Raw genomic sequence first — 15,740 nt, forward strand, 5'->3', positions numbered from 1 at the left:
TTATCTGCTGTGGATACGTCCCGACAGCCACCGGCAACGTGATGGTGCCCACAGGTTGCACCTTCATTCCTCCGAATCCAACCAACGGCGAGTTCACTGGTCGAAGCCGATCTCGTCCTAGCTTCATTTGTTGGAACGCGGGGTAGTAGAGAATGTACGCGAGCTGCCATTGTCAATCAATACCCCCCTGGTCGTGTAGTCAGAGATGAGTAGTGTAATGACTATCGCGTCATCGTGTGGGTGGTGAATTCGTCCTGCCTCCTCGTCTGTGAAAGTAACAGCCTGTTGGTCTACCTCCGTGGTTCTAGGAGGTCGTCCAGACTGTTGGATGTTCTGCACCACCCTCAGGTATGTCTTCCTTGATTTGGACGATTGTACCACCGAGCTTCCTCCCATAATTACCCTTATTTCTCCTAGTGGGGGGCGTGATGATTCTTCCACCTTGGCCTTCATTTTCTCATCTCTCTGGTCTCGTCCAAGGAAGCTCCTCAATTTTCCCTGTCTAATGAGATTTTCTATCTGCTGCTTCAAGTCAAAGCACTCGTCCGTGTCGTGCCCATGGTCCCTATGAAAACGGCAGTACTTGCTCCTATTACGCTTGTTGGGGTCTCCCTTCAATTTGTCCGGCCACTTCAAGGACGGATCATCCTTGATCTGCATAAGAACCTGCTCTAATGGCATAGTCAGGGGCGTGTATTGCTGATTCCTTGCAGAGGAACTGGCCTTCTTACCATCCTTATCTTTTCTCTCGTCTACCCGAACTTTCTTTGGACGAGGTCTCTGGTCTGGGTAGCGATGGTGGCCCCCTTCCGAGCGCTCTGCCCTTTTTCTTTTCTTGGCTATGATGGCATCTTCAGCATTCATAAAATTCTGGGCTGAATGGACAAGCTCAGCCATAGTACGTGGTTCCTGCTCGTAGAGCTTATGGATAAACAAGTCAGAATTGACCCCATTGTGGAAAGCGGCCAGCAATAGCTTGTCATCCATCTCGTCCACCGTCAAGGCTTCTCTGTTAAACCGGGTGATAAAAGATCGCAAACTCTCATTGTCCCCTTGCTCTATGGTCAGTAGGCTAGAGGAGGATCGCTTGTGACGCTGTCCTCCAATGAAGTTGTTGACAAACAGCTTACTCAGTTCTTCAAATGATCCCACCGAGTTTGGGGGAATCTTCTTGAACCACACTCGCGCCGGTCCCTTGAGTGTGGTGGGAAAAGCTCTGCACATGATCTCGTCTGGGACCCCCTGCAGGTGCATGGTCGTCTTGAAAGTTGCAATGTGATCGCAGGGGTCGCGATTTCCATCGTACGAGTCTAGAGAAGGCATTTTGAACTTCGGGGGTAAAGGGTGACTGTTGACGGAGGCTGAAAAAGGGGAGTCCGTTCGGTGGACCATATCATCTACTGGGTTTGCTCGCCTCATGTTTTCCCTCATTTCATCCATGGCTTTTCTCATCTGGTCCATTTCTTTTTCCAAGTGCGGCACCCTTCTTGAAGCGGTACCCCTTGTTTGATCTTCGGACTCTACATTCTCCCCTCCTCCTTCCTGACTTGGGGCCCTTCCCTCAATGTGTCCTTGACGCGGCCTCCGAAGTTGATCTCCTTATTCAATTCCCGGTTCGACGCGTCGGTTACGCCATAGCAGCCGCCATGGATTGTATGTGCATAGAAGGCGGTGGCATTACGTGTGCCGATGCGATCACGAAGGGGATTCTTTGGAAGCATCCCTACTCTCCTGGTGGCCTGGGCTGGTAGCCCTTGATCTTGTTCGAACCATTCAACCTTTTGTCTGGGATAGAATAACAAGTTTACTTCTTTTCCCACAGACGGCGCCAACTGATGATGCCAAGAAAATCAGTAGGCTGGATGCTTCGGACTTGAAAGGACTACTGGTTCTTTCTACGGCCTGAAAAAGAAAGAAAAGCGTATCAAAGGCGACCGGGGCTGCCGGCCAAAAATCCTCTGATGGCAAAGTTAGTTTTTTCCTCTAAGTTATTCGAATTCCAACTTTTTTGGAGTAAAAACTCAACATACCTTGGCCTTGTCTGAAGCAGCCTTTATATAGTGCTCTTATAGACGGTTATTGAGATGGGAACCTCTCCTGGATTCGAGGCTGAAACGTAACTGCCATAACCGTCCAGGAGTTACATTTCTATTTCACAACGGATACATGACCGTTATGCGTGGGATAAGGGATTGTCACATTTTATTCGGAGATTCTCCCAAGTATGGTACCCTCGTCCTGAATTTCCTTCGTCGTGTGCACCTGCTGATTCCAAATGTAAAATCCTAGTCCATGGATCACCATGTGGACGAGTCTTCTCAGGGTAGGCTGTGCGCACCCCACGGACGAGGGATGTAACTTCGCTCACCCTCTGGACGTCCTTGTTCGTTACCCTCTTCCTGAGGATAACTTCTGGACGGCTGCCGAGGTGATATCCGTCCATGGACGGGTTGGGTGGTTTGAGTGTTTTCATCCCACATCAGAAGCCATTGTTTAGCTTGAGGCAGTCATAGTTGAAGCTTGAGTAGCAGCAGCATGATGAAAAATTCAATAACTAGAGAACTGAGTTTCAAAGACTATCACCAATTGAATCAATAGAGAAACACAAAAGCACAATGAAAGGAAAGTATGAGAAAATGAAAGAAAGTAAGAGAAAGTAAGAGAAAGACAAAATATGAGAGAGAGAGAGAGAGAGAGAGAGAGAATGAATGGAAGACTTGTATTCAATCACAATCTTTCTTCATAAAATACAGTCGTGCTCATAGAGCTGTTTATATACTGCAAAAAACTACTTAACTGCTTAATTTAAGAACCCAAAAATTATCTGTAACTAAATCCCAAAATATTTGGAACTAAGTCCCTGGGAGTTAGAAAATATGTTAAGCTAACTAACAGAATTTCGCGCCCAAACTCAACGATCATTGAAACAGAGTGAAGCGCACCGTTTTGTTGAATTTTGATGAAGTCAGTCACTTAAATAAAATGGCGTGTTTTAATGCTTCCTCTATTAAATGAAACGAGGCGTTTAATCAACACGCAGTCGTTTTATCCTTCTTCTTCACAAACGTTTGTAAACTTCTGAGACTTCTTCTTCCTCACTTCACAAACGTTTGATAACTTTGCAGAAATGAGGTGATGAGAATATGGTATTTATGGTTCAGCAGGAATGAGGTGAGACACGGCAAGGCAAGATCACAAGCTTCTGCTATTTTGTAGAAAGAACGATTCCTCTTGGATGAGTTTCAAACGGCCAACTTCAAAATATGCGGTGGACACCACCAATGATTTTGTACGTGGTTCAAACTTAATGTTGATGGGGCAACTTTTGCTCACTCTCAAACGGTGCGTTTTGGGGCTATCATACGTGACCGTGATAGCAAAGTGGAGGCCGCCTTAAGCAAACACTTTGCTGCACCTCTAGGACCACTGGAAACCAATGCTAAGGCCACGGAGGAGAGAGTGCTCTTTGCTTGGGACAAGGGAATCCGAGACATTGTTCTGGAGAGCAATTTGATGATTGTTATTGATGCTTTGATGGGCTCTAGTGACCCACCAGCTGTTATTGCCAATATCATTGAGGGGACTTGACAAAAGCTGCAAGATTTCAGAAGTGTTCAACTGTCTCACATAAAACGGCAAGACAATAATCCAACTCTTGTTTTGGCTCAGTATGCCAAAAACATTGATTCTAACTTGAATAAAGGAAAATTCATTCATGATTGAGTCTATTTTGGATCATGATGTATTGTATCTTTTTAACAAAGTTACTATATTCTTATCAAAAAAGAAAAAAAAAACTTTTTATTAAATGATATTTTGAAAACTATTTTAACGCATGCACACTAAATTGATATTAATCAAATGTTATTTACTATTTATTCAATAAGTTCACATATTGTATAAAATTTTAAAGTTAACTTGAAATTAATAGTTTATAAATGCAATAGTTATTAATCACTGATTATTTTGATATTCTATATGAGTGTAGGTTTGAGGATAAAAATGAATCCAATTGTGGACTTATCAAAAAATTAAAACAAAATCATATACTACATAATAAACGTTGGATACTAGAAGATGTGATTATATCATGCTGTTATCTTTGTTTTGCGACAAGTGTTGACACTCATTAACAATTAAGATAGGATTTTTTTTTTTTGTGGAGAAACCAATTAAGATAGTTTATCATAGGCTAAACTCTGTTTTCGATATTTTTCTCTACATAAAACTCTATAAGTTAAATTCCAAGAAATTTAAAATTATATCTCAACAAAAAATTCATTACCAAAGGGTTCAATTAATACCTTCTAATTAATTATTAAGATAGTTGACTGTAAATTAAATCTTATTATCATTATTTACTCTACATAAAAATCTACTACGAAATTTCAAAAAATTTAAATTTTTATTTCAACTAAATTCTACTAAAAAAAGTTTCAAGTAATTTAAAATACATTAATATTTATTTTAATTATTTTGATTATACATTTTAATTTATGTTTTAATATAATAAATTTACGGACTACAAATCTTACTTTTCTGGAGTGGCTTAATAGATGTAATTATTACATGTTATAAAATTAATGTGTTTTTGTAATGTCATTCACCTATTATTAATATAATAATTTGATTTATTTGCTTATAATTTTTAATTAAGTCATGCATCACATAGACATAATACAATCTAATAAAAAAAATAGTGAAGTAGTTGTGGGGTCATGGATTTTGGGATTTGGCCGAGAGCATGTGGTTTTGGCCGAGAAGCATGAGTCGTCCGAGTCCGAGGAGTGCTATCTCCTCGGACTAAAGTTAAACGCAAATCTAGTATAGATCCTAATGATCAAAGATGACCTTTCAGGAAGTTCTAATGATAGCAACGAGCACTATGAATGTACAAGAGGGATAAGGGCTCAAAAATATATAAGGGGAAGCTGCTATCACCGCATTAATGAGGAAGTGACCTCTGAACAGTATTATGGCAGCCTTACAGCACCCCAGAAGACTTTTAGAGGGGGCTGATGGCGGAGTATGAGGCCCTGATGGCGGGATTGGAGCTTGCAATAGCGGCTGGGGCCAGGAAGGCAGTGGTCTACTCCGATTTCCAAATCGTAGCTAGCCAAGTTAATGGGAGCTATGATTGTAGGAGTGAACGAATGAGAAGGTACCTCGGAGAAGTGAAGGGTCGAACGAGTGACCTCCAATTCACGATAGCTCAGATCCCGAGAGAAGAGAATCAAGAGGCGGATCGACTCGCAAAGGCTGCTTCGGCCGAACCTATGATCGTCCCAGAGCAGGTATTGTCCTTCGTCCAACATTCATCGCTGCTAGATAACGTTCGAGTGCAGGAATTAAGCACTGAAGACGATTGGACGGTTCCAATTGTGGCGTACCTCAAGGACGGCAAGCTGCCAGATAGGAAGGAAGACGCAAGGAAATTGAAGGTTAGGGCTGCCCGATTCATACTGATAAAAGACGTTCTCTACAAAAGAGGATTCTCCCGACCATATTTGAGATGCCTTGGCCATGACGTAGCAGACTATGTGATGAGGGAAGTTCATGAAGGAATTTGTGGAAACCACTCCGGATCAAGGTCTCTGGTGCACAAGCTACTCCGAGCAGGGTACTATTGGCCGACAATGCAGAAGGATGCCCACATGTACGTTAGAGCTTGCGATAAGTGTCAGCGGTTTGGCAATCTTATAAGACAGCCGACGGAGGAACTTACACCCATGACGGCTCCGTGGTCGTTCGCACAATGGGGGTTAGACATCATGGGTCCATTTCCAATAGCTGCAAGACAACTGAAGTTCTTGGTGGTTGGTATCGACTACTTCACCAAGTGGGTGGAAGCGGAAGCTCTTGCTACTATCACGAAGAAAAACATTCGCAACTTTGTATGGAGAAGTATTATTTGCCGATACGGGATCCCGAGAGTGCTCGTTTCAGACAATGGGAAGCAATTCGACAACGATGCATTCCGAGACTTTTGTTCCCAGCTGGGAATCAAGAATCACTACTCGTCGCCCGTTTATCCACAGGCCAACGGACAAGTTGAAGTCACGAACCGGTCATTGTTAAAGATTATCAAGACCCGGCTCGAGGGGGCAAAAGGCATATGGCCAGACGAACTACCAAGTGTGCTATGGGCGTACAGAACAACGGCAAGAACACCAACAGGAGAGACACCGTTTCGATTGGCGTTTGGTGCTGAGGCTCTCATACTGGCAGAAGTGGGATTGACGAGCTACCGCGTGGAAAGCTATGACGAGAGCAAGAATATTGAAGCATTACGTCTAGAGCTTGACCTTGTCGATGAAGTCAGGGCAGCAGCAGCCCAGAGACTGGCGCAGTACCAAGACATGATGGCAAAACACTACAACTCCAAGGTCCGGCACCGAGATTTCAAGGTTGGAGATCTAGTATTACGAAAAGTGCTTGGTGCTACAAAGGATGCATCCCTAGGAAAGCTGGGTCCTAACTGGGAAGGCCCGTACAGAATCATCTCGTGGCACAGGAAATGAACGTACTACCTAAAGACATTAGACGGAAGGAAGTTGGGCCATCCCTAGAACACGGAGCACCTGAAGAATTACTACCAGTAGTGCAGCAGTCATAAGACGATACCTACTGCCTTATTTTCAGTTTAATTTTAGACAGTCGTAGCTTTTACTTTTTAAACTCAAGTTTTCTTTTCCATTGACAATTTGGTTTGTTGAGCTTATGAGAGGAATTTTTTAGAAAATACAAAATGCGTGTTGTTGGAAATTCTACAAGTCCACAAAGTGGACGGATCATCCAAAGGATGAAAAACCTAACAAGTCCACAAAGTGGACGGATCATCCAAAGGATGAAAAACTTACGAGTCCACAAAGTGGACGGATCATCCAAAGGATGAAAAACCTACAAGTCCACAAAGTGGACGGATCATCCAAAGGATGAAAAACCTACGAGTCCACAAAGTGGACGGATCATCCAAAGGATAAAAAATCTACAAGTCCACAAAGTGACGGATCATCCTAAACGGATAAAAAATCTAGTGGACGAGTCTTAAAAATACATTTGAAAGTCCAGTCCGATTAAAGGACGGACGCTTAAAATTTTCTTTGTAGACGGGTTATCTGAATAAGATGAACGAGCACACAATATAAGACGGATAATAAGCAAGCAACAGACAATAAAAGACCTGATAAGTCAAATTTAATAATTACAAATGACGGTTCAACAAAGTTCTCTTACAACGGTAAAATTTTTTTTACAAAAAGGAAAGTATCCTACTCATTCTTTGGAGATGAATTCCCGACCAATAGACCGTCGTTTGGCTGACCAGGAGGAAGAGCTTCACCTTCGTCGGCTGGAGCAGTGACGGCAAACACTTCGTCTGTACTTTCTGAACGAACGGATTGTGCAAGTGTTTGCCCTTGAGCTTCAATGGAAATGTGGGATACGTCCAAATCAGGATACGATGACTTCACTTGACGGATGACGTCATCGAATCCGTCAGCAAAGGAGCTCCCAAGCTCCGTCAGAAGGAGTTCAGAATCACGATATTCCTGAATGGCTATCTCTTTTGCGTTGTCAAGTTTGGACATTGTCTCCGTCAACTGCTTCTCCTTGTCCTTCAGAATCTCGCGCAGATGCCCATTCTCCTTTTCCACCTCCCCTCTGACCTGCTCCGAGCATTTGAGCTTTCTGTCCATATTGATCTTGTAGGTCTTCAGCTCGTGCAGCTCATCCTCCATCGTCTGGTTCTTCTTTCTCAGACGGTCCATGGTTGTCTCATGATTGAGACAACGGCCAAAGAGCCCTTTCATCATCACCATGGCCTGGAAGCGAAATACAACGTCATGATAATGACGGGTGTGAAGGAACTTAGCAACAGTAGTAGACGGATTCGAAATCACCTGTGTAAGGGTGAAAAGGCCAGTCTCACCCATCGCCTCCGTTGAGTGGTTGCCAAGGTCTGCGTAGTCGTCAGCTGTCAGGATAGACGACAGCTTCTCGAGGGCATAGCTTGAATCCTCCCGAAAGAGAACGGGTGGTTTCTCCCCGAAGGGTATTGGGCCCTTCATCAAGCCTTTGCCCTTTCCATGCTTGACGGACGTCTTCTCTGCCTCCAAGGCCACGACGGGTTCAGTGGTGGTCTTTTGCTTCTTTGGTGGACGGTCCGTTTTTTCATGTTGAATTCGTTTTAACGGTACAGGTGGGACCGTCCCCTTTGTTTGACCCCCCTCCTGCTTTTTTTTCGCTGCCTGTTGTTTAATGAAGGCTCTCCTCTTGGCGGCGTCCATCTCTGCAAATCAAAGACGGATGTGAAAGGAAAGGTAAGGTAGAGTTTCGACGAACTTACGTTTTCGAATTCTGTTATCGTATCGACGGGCAGCGGATGAAGGTTCGGGTCCGTCACAATACCAGTGTAGAGTATCAAGTGTGACGAGTTGAGCCCAAGTCCTCTCTTGCAGTTTTGTCTTGTTAAAAATTTTCTCCAGAAAACTCCACTGCTCCAAGTTAACTTGTGGATGGTCCCGAGCTGCAGCAAAAGACGGTTAGACCTTAAAAAATAAATCAACTTCAAAGACTGACTGGACGGAAACAAAAGTGATACATACCCGACGGAGGCATTATGCCCCATGTTGTGTCGACGGGCATGTAAGTTGTATCTCCTGGACGACACATCCATTCATCCCCTTCCAAAAAGAAATAATGACTCTTCCAGTCTCTGTTTGAGTCTGGAGTATCACTGACGAGCCTCAACAATGGGCTTCTAGCCACAAAACTATACATCTCCTTGGACTTGACAATCTCTGTTAGACGATAGCAATGGAAGAATTCCTCCACCGTCAACCTTCGGGCTTCGTCAGACATCGCCCCGTACAAAACTTCAACCCCAATGAACACCCTCCAGGCGTTTGGGGAGATTTGGGTGACGGACAGACCAAGGTACTGAAGAAGGTGACGGTGAAGAGGACTTAATGGAAATCTGAGCTCCGCCTTTAAAGCTTGCTCGTAGATCCCAACACCGTCTACCCCCCTATAGTAACATTTTTCGGATTTTTCGGGAAGACGTAGACGGATGTTGTCTGGTATTTGGTACTTAGTCCTAAGTGTGTTGAGTTGAGATTCCGTCATAGATGATCTAAAATCATTTACCGTCCAAAGAGGTAGCATGACGAACTCTCTAAGGCCATCTGGGCCGATTACTGACTGGACGGGGGGATCCACACCGTCCAAGCTACTACTGGACGATTCTGAACTCTCCGTCTCCAGACCACCATCAAGGGAAGAAGAGGTACTGGACGGATTCCTCTCTTCACTTGAAGTGTCAGGATCTCTTGGACCTGACGGAAACTTTTCATCGTAGCCCGCCCCCTTGCAGACAAACGACTGGTTACTTGACGCACTAGACATTACCTAAATTTATGACGGTATAACCTAAGACACCAACGGATCTAAAGAAAGCGCATATATGTGAAACAATGAAATTAAACGAAAGACGGAGAAAGGTTTGGAATACATACCGGATCGAGAGGGTTTCTGATGAGGAACGACGGACGGATCTGCTAAACGACAGGAAGGCACGATAGTTGTGACGGTTGCGCTCTGCTCACAAATTTTTGATAAGAAGAGAAAATGAAGGGAGGAATGTCTGACTTTTTATAGAACAAAGGGCGCGGGATACGAAGCGACGCCTCGTTTTGGGGAAATAGCCAATCCACAAGGACCACGTGTTCTTCGTCAGAAATGTAGGCCACGTGTCATCCGTTATGGTATACTAGGACCGACCCTTCTCAATACATTGCTTTTAGTCATTCCATGAATCCGTCAGGTTTCAAAGACGGATCCAAGGACTGAAGGGGGCAACTGAAGGGGATAAAAATAGGAGATGGATATTCCCATAAAACTTGAAGGGACGGAGAGCATGAAGACAGATCGACACCGTAGGTGACTCGGCTATGACGGTTAAATATTGCTGAGTATTCATCATGTATGAATTAATTGTAGATTCCAGGTGGCATGTCATTTGATATGTTTCAGATGAACTTTTGCTTTATCCCCACGCAAACGTGCACACTTGGATTTCTTGCGACACACGTTTGAGAAGACTCCTATATGGAAAGGAACTTGAGCAGGAAGTTGTATCCTAAAAGAAAGGTAATTCCACCCAATATAAATACCCCAGAAACCCTAGATATGAAGGTACGCATAATATTCTTTACTCTGGCACTCTAGGGTTAAAGACACAAGATTCTAACTTGACCTTCGGAGGGTTTTTGGCCGGCACCACACCGGTGCTCTCTTTTAGGTCCATTATATTCTTTTTGCAGGTATCGCTTTAGGCAGAGGGGTGCTTGCAACTCACTGGTGATATTTTCGGCATCATCAAACTCCAAACTTGAAGCTGTTGAAAATCGTTCTCCGGTACCTCCCTCAAAGCCAAACCCCCGAACTCACTTGAAGACCCCACCAGGATGGTCTTCATCGTCGCCATAGACGGTTGAAGATGATAATTAATGGAGAGTAGCTTAATTTGGTGGTCTAGCTAGGGCGTTTACGTTTATTCTGATTAAAGTGTCTGTTTTGTCATACATGTTGTAGTTTTGTTGCTATCAATTCTCAACCAAAAAAAAAAAAAAAGTAATATATAGTACCCAAAGAATACTATATTGAATATATAGTTTTGTTGTATTGGATTTGGGAAATGAAATTGAAAAAAAAAAAAAAAAAGGGTTTCTACTCTCCATTATAAAAAGCTCGTGTGTGATTTATGGGTTATATTGGTTTTTTTTTTTTCCTTTTTTTTTTTCAATTAAATAGTATGATGAAAATCCGGTCCTTCGTGTTGGATTAATTGGTGCAATAATTTTTTTTCTAGTGGCTCATTTCATGATATTTGGATGTGTTTGATAGCTAAGAGAATGAAGGATAATGAGTGAAAGTGGGATAGAAAGAGGGAGAAAAAAAAAAATTAACGGGGGTGACCGGTTTTTCTTAGTTCAGTTCAGTTAGCCATGGATGTGACGGTACCTAACTTGGATTTTTAATTGACTTGGCAAATTTCCGCTTGGCTTTTTGGGTACTTTGAATTTCTGTATTTTGTTCTTATAATCTTTGATATTCTTAGGACAACCGGACAAAAGGATTATCATAGAAGGGTTGGAGACTGTGGAACGGTAAGCTTAAAGCTTTTACCATATATTATTAATTTATAATGAATTGCCTCTATTTGTAGATTTTTCATGCTTGGCATGATGGACACTGCCCTAAACTTTGGACTTAATGATGAGGTAGTTGGATGCTTGATGATGGCTAGAGCTTCATCATATATATAATAGATATAAATTATAATAAATCCATGGAGGTGGAACAACGGTAAAGGAGAAAGAGATAAAGAGAGAAACGTAAAGAGAGTCAAATATAACATTTTTTTTTTGGGGTTTAAAAATAGATATAAATTATAATAAATAAGGGATAATTAATGAGATCTTAATCAGAATATCAGCATTAATGAGGGTCTTTTTTTGACCATTAGATCTACTTAAATCTAATGGTTTAAAAAAGGTGTAACTCTAAAGAGTTACACCAGGTGTAACTTGAATCCATATATATATATATATCTTAATTTTCATTCGTCAAAACCCTCGCACACTCCAAAACCCTAACACCCAGATCCGAAATCTCACAGTTGAAACCAAAGATGGTGACTTTAAGCAAAACCCAATTCAGGAACCGTCACAAAAGGCACAAAATTGTTGGGTGCACTGCACCATGGGTCTAATAAACATGCTCATCTTATGAGCTTGTCTTTCATGTCTTTTAACTTTTCTTCGTCAATTACAAAAGTCGGCATGACTTATTGGGGTTGGTTGGCGAAGAGAAAAAGAGAAAAGAAATGGGCTGATGCATTAAGGCTATTCCGCCTAAGGGACAGTTTGAATAAAAAAGAAATTGGCTGAAGCAAAGTCAAGGCAAGTGAGTTGCATTTATTGTGAATTGATGTCAAGTGTTATGATGAAATAAAAGAAAGGCCATTCGGCCATTTGGTGGAGAATGAAGAAGAGAAATCCAGGGTGTGAGGATTGTGCAGTCTTCAAGAACTATGTGGGTGGGAGCAAGTAAAAGAGAGGAGAAAAATATAGACAAGAGAAAATGGTGAGAGATAAAGAGAGTTGAAAAGAAAAGAGTTTTTTTTTTTAGTTATATCTCTTAGTATTCTAATCTCAATTTAATATGATAAAATTATTCAAAATTTGTATAGTAATTTTTTCAAAAAAAAAATCTTTATGTAAATATTTGTATCATTGTATAGTTGTACCGCATTACTTGCTGAAATTTATTCTTACTTATAAAAGAATTTTTCCCAACAAAAATGACTTCATAGAGATTGCCAAAGAGGTTTCTAGGATTACTCGAACAAAACCCAGATGGGAGCAGACCTACCTCTTTTTTTTAATTTTTTTTTAAGTTGTGTCTCTCATTGTTCTAATTTTAATTTAATATAATAAAATTATTCAAAATTTATCCCATAATTTTTATAAAAAAAATATGGGTAAATTACGTATTTGGTCCCTATCCTATACACCATATTTCAATTTGATCCCTAACCTTTTAATTGTGTCAATTTGGTCCCTAACCTTTGTTTACCGTGTCAATTTAATCCTTACAGTTATCTTTTGGTTGAAAATTAATGACATGTCTAATGGCCAAAATAAAAAATTAGCTTTTGTTGATGTGATAATAAACTAAAATTTTATTTTGGTTATTTGTTATGTAAACAATTTTCATCTAATATATAATGGCAAAGACTAAATTGACACGACATTAAAAAGTTAAAGACCAAATTAACACAATTGAAAGGTTAATGATCAAATTGAAATATGATGTAAAAACTAGGGACTAAATATGTAGTTTACCAAAAAAAAAAATATATAAATATATATATATATATATATATTTATATACCTTCACGTAAATTTTTGTATTACTGTACAGTGGTACCACTTTACTTACTGAAATTTATTCTTACATATAAAGAATTTTTCCCAACTAAAATGACTTCATAGAGATTGCCAAAGAGGTTTCTAGGATTACTCTAAAAAACCCAGATGGGAGCAGACCTAGCTCTCTGATTTTCCTTCCTTCAACTTCACTAATCCTCAGTTTTTCAATGAGTAACCAAAACAATGTGCTTTTGTCACTCCGTTTCTTTCACCGGCTATGCTCTTTGAATGGTTTTTCGCCTGACCCTTCGTCGTTGAATGCACTTTTTGATGCGCTTGTGGAGGCTAGGGCCTGCAATGCTGCCAAAAGTTTTATTGATTATACAGGGTTTAAGCCCGAGCCGGCTTCTTCGAAGCTTTACATTCAGTGTCTTTTTGAGGGTGGATTGGTTGAGGAGGTATTTGATGTGCTTGATAGATTGAGAGGGGTTTGAGTTTGCCCATCAATTGCGACTTGGAATTCGGCTTTGTTGGGTTGTCTTAAGGTTGGGAGGACTGATCTTGTTTGGAAATTGTATAAAGAGATGGTGGAATCCAGTGTTGTGGCAAAAGTTGATGTTGAGACTGTTGGGTATCTTATTCGAGCTTTTTGTGAAGATAACAAAGTTTCAAAAGGTTATGAACTTCTTCGGCAGGTTTTGGAAGACGGGTTAGACCCTGCGAATGCTGCTTTTAACGAATTGATATCTGAGTTTTGTAAGGAGAGGCAATATAGTAAAGTATCTGAACTACTTCACACAATGATTGCAAAGAACCGAGATCTGGATATTTTTACATATCAGGAAGTTATCAATGGGCTTTGCAAGCAACGGAAGCAGCTTGAGACATTTCGGGTCTTCAATGATCTTAAGGACAGAGGATATGCCCCAGATAGGGTCATGTATACAACAATGATTCATGGTCTTTGCAAGATGGGATGGCTTGGGGATGCTAGGAAACTGTGGTTTGAGATGATTCAGAATGGGTTTGTTCCAAATGAATACACATACAGTGCACTGATTCATGGGTAATTTAAAGTTGGTAATCTTGAAGAGGCAAGGAATCTGTATAAGGAGATGTGTAATAGAGGTTATAGAGAAACGACGGTGAGTTACAACACAATGATTGCAGGGTTGTGTTTAAATGGAAGGATGAATGAAGCTCATGAGTTGTTTGAAGAAATGCCTCGAAGGGATGTTGTTTGTGATGTGATCACATACAACACTCTGATTCAAGGCTTTTGTAAGGAAGGGAAGATAGTTGAGAGTACAAATCTATTGAAAGAACTCCTTATGCAGGGTTTGCAGCCATCAACTTCCTCATTTTCCCCCCTTATTGAAAAGCTTTGTCAGGTGGGAGACATTCAAGAAGCAAAAAAGTTGTGGGATGATATGCAAAGTAGGGGTCTGCAACCAATCGTCTGTACTCATGAGCATATCATCACTGGCTTATGCAACCAAGGTTATGCTGCAGAGGGAATGGATTGGTTATTAGCAATGCTGAAGTGTAAGCTTAAACCGAAGAAAGAAACTTTTGAGAGACTGGTCCAATGTCTTTCACAAAGTGATAAGTGGGATGACATTTTACTTGTATTAGATGTTATGTTTAGGATAGGTTATACACTTAGAGAAGGCATATGCCATTCTTTGGTTAATAAACTTTGCAGAGAGAATTACCATTTTGTTGAAACACATCTAGGGGAGATTGTAGAATAAAACTAATGCATCAGAGCTCTTCTGGATATGTTGTTTGTAATGTACTACCTCATTCATGATTGAATATATGGAGAGGATCAACTGGAGCTTTATTAATGATGGCAAACCTAAACATCAACTTGAAACATTGTATTTCATATTAATTTGGTATATCATGAAGAATTGATGACTCTGATGAAGTTTAAGGCTGAAGTGCTGGTCTATACGGCAGATACTAGGGCCCAACTGATTTTTAAATTTGAATCATGCAAATGAGAGATTTCTTTTTTAATTTCAATAATTTTTTTTATGTGCCTTTTGGTGCTATGAAAGATTTAAGCGAACTCTAACTAATAGTTGGGAAGTTAGTCACTGCTATACCAGCAGTGATGATACCAACAGGGGCTGGTCATCTCCTTAAGATAGTTGACCATGAATTTCTAGATTCATGCGAAACTATCATGGTAAAGTTAGTTATGCAGCCAGCTGCAAGATGGAGACTAGACCTCTTGAGTCCTTGTCATTGGATTCAGAGTGCATGAGTAACAAAGGGCTGCTTGCTGTGACCAAAGGATGCCCTCTTTTAAAGTTCTGAAGATACAATGTATTGATGTTAGTGATGAGGCTTTGGAAGCTGTAGGCACTTGTTGTTTGTCACTAGAGTTACTGGTTTTATACAATTTGCAGAGATTTACTGATAGGTCAGTTACTCTCCATCTTATGGGAATCTTCTATTAGTTTTACTTGTTAATTTCATCTTCGGTAGTTTCCTTTTGTCATGAGCACTAGAGCTTCTTGAGATTCATCATTTATTTCTTTACGTTCTCTATCTGTCATTCATATAAATACTTTATAAGCTTATGATGGAACTCAATTCTGCCAATTGTTGTTTGTAGGGTTTTTTTTTTTTTTTTTGTGGGGCCTTCATCTGAGTTATCATAAGACTTGATGTGTGTTTTCTATTATTCTTGGTCACATTTATCTTTTATAGTAGTTGGAATTATTGATGAAGTTGAGTGAGTCTTTGTTGTATCATCAGTTGCAATTGGCCTCAGTGTGCTGTCTATTCCTT

The 15,740-nt window shown here is 40.8% G+C and overlaps 1 pseudogene; it reads left to right on the top strand.

Annotated features, from left to right (window-relative positions):
* Positions 1-9,880: 9,880 nt before the first annotated feature.
* On the top strand, positions 9,881-14,771 carry LOC142624809 (uncharacterized; annotated as a pseudogene).
* Positions 14,772-15,740: the final 969 nt, after the last annotated feature.

The sequence above is a fragment of the Castanea sativa genome, chromosome 2, assembly GCF_040712315.1.
Source record: "Castanea sativa cultivar Marrone di Chiusa Pesio chromosome 2, ASM4071231v1".
Classification (NCBI taxonomy): Eukaryota; Viridiplantae; Streptophyta; class Magnoliopsida; order Fagales; family Fagaceae; genus Castanea; species Castanea sativa.